This window comes from Nannospalax galili, unplaced genomic scaffold, assembly GCF_000622305.1.
Source record: "Nannospalax galili isolate Female #2095 unplaced genomic scaffold, S.galili_v1.0 scaffold761, whole genome shotgun sequence".
NCBI classification, from domain to species: Eukaryota; Metazoa; Chordata; class Mammalia; order Rodentia; family Spalacidae; genus Nannospalax; species Nannospalax galili.
The window spans coordinates 1,733,447-1,735,415 of NW_008346389.1; the positions used below are offsets into that span (position 1 = coordinate 1,733,447).

Below are 1,969 nucleotides of genomic sequence, written 5' to 3' on the forward strand. Positions count from 1 at the left end.
CAAGAAGCCAGAGCGGTCTGCATTCTGATTCCCTATTGGCAATTTGGGTAACCTCTTCAGAGGATGGTGTGATAAGAATAAGAAGTAGGAATTGACTAGGCAGTTATGGCAAAAAGACTCCAAAGAAAAGTTTCCTGGCTAAAAGTCAAAATGTCCTTGGGCCTCTTAGCAACATACTCTGTTCCAAAGGCCAAAAATATTGAAAGTATTTGGGTGCTTGTATTTAATCCTTAAAAGATTTTAGGGATACCTCTTCAGGGTGGGGAATGTTAGAGTAGCCAAAAGCCCCATAAAAATAAATAAATAGATCAAAGAAGAAGAAAGAGTACATGAAGTTATCAGAAAAAAGTGTTGGGGACATATGGAAGGAGTTAGAGGGGAGGGAGTGGGCATGGATTTGATCAAAGCACCTTATATACATGTATGAAATTCTCAATAAATTATTTATGTAAATAAAAAATGTTTAAAAAATGTGAGTTAGGGGCTAAAGAGATGGTTTAACAGTTAGGAATTTCTACTGTTCTTCTAGAAAATCCAAATTTAGTTCCCATCATCCATGTCAGGTAGCTCACAACTGCATATAACTCCAGCTTCAGGGGATCAAATGCCTCTGGCCTCTGAGGGTATCTGCATTCACATTTAAACACACACACACTCTCTCTCTTTCTCTCTCTCTCAAAAATAAAAAAATAACTCTTCAAAAAGTAAGTGAACATTTTGCACAATGTATCTCAGAGGTGTTATAAGAAGTTGACATTCTATAATAATTTTCAAATAGGCAGACAATGAAAGTCCCTACACAGAGAAGAAAAAGCCGATGGCTCTTTCGAACATGGCCTTCAAGGCTTCAGATGCTTTCAGTATAACACAAGAGAAACCGTTACTTGAATGAAGGTGAAGCAAAAGCTCATCCTTTGATCTGGATGAAATTTCAGTGGCCAAAGTAGGAATTCTTCATAAAAAACTCACTGTGAAGCATATGATATTCCTCACTATGCTTAAACATTGATGATCAAGCTTTCTATACAGAGAAGCTTGAAATGCATAGCTACTTGTCAGCCCAGTGCTGCCTTCTGGGCCTTCTCAGTAGTGCTACCCTGTGACACAGACTCTCACAGCTGATACCAGAAATATTTTCTCATGCTATATGCAAATCATTTTCCTTTCATGGTGCCATTGTGTAAACCAAACCACAGCAATTCAAACAGAGTAGCAGCTCTCTCAATACATACATTTGAAACATGCCTTTTTTGATGTGGAATTAGAAAAATCACAATTTAGCAGCCATTACATTTATAAATGACTTAGAAATCACACCAGTAGATGCTAAAACAAGTGGCATAAAGGTTGATTGCTAACAGGTACACACATCACAGCCAAATGAAGCTGAGAAGAGAGGGGAAGCCTGGGTGAAGCAGATGTCGTCTCAACCCAGTGATCAGCGCTGATGAGCAAGAATGAGCAACTGCCCTCTGCCTCCTGCTACGGCCCCCTCAGACACACAGGCACAGCCTGGATGTAAGTATGAAGATGCGTGAGACAAATAGGTGCTGAGAGAGTGGCCAGGCACTGCCCCCTGCTCTTGAAAATATCAGGGGATGTTAAGAGACGACTGAGACATTTCCTAGAATGAAAAAGAAATTGAGAAACTGAGTACAGTGGTGCCAATCTGTAATACCAGTAGCAGGGAGGTGGGCACAGGAACAGAGATTTCGAGGCCAGCCTGGACTGTAGAGAAAAACCTTGCCTCAAAAACAAAATAAATCAACAAAGATGATAGATGATAGCTAGATGGATAGGATAGATACACTAGGACAGATAGATAAGATAGATGATAGATGATAGATAGATAGATAGATAGATAGATAGATAGATAGGATAGATAGATAGATGATAGATAGATGATAGATAGATAGATGATAGAATGATAGATAGATAGATGATAGATAGATAGATGATAGATAGATAG

At 39.0% G+C, this 1,969-nt stretch overlaps 1 protein-coding gene across 19 annotated transcripts in view; it reads right to left on the reverse strand.

Annotated features, from left to right (window-relative positions):
- The window catches only part of Trpm3 (transient receptor potential cation channel subfamily M member 3), a 559,244-nt gene that overhangs the window by 477,785 nt on the left and 79,490 nt on the right, over positions 1-1,969 (reverse strand). The gene's annotated exons all lie outside the window — the stretch shown is intronic.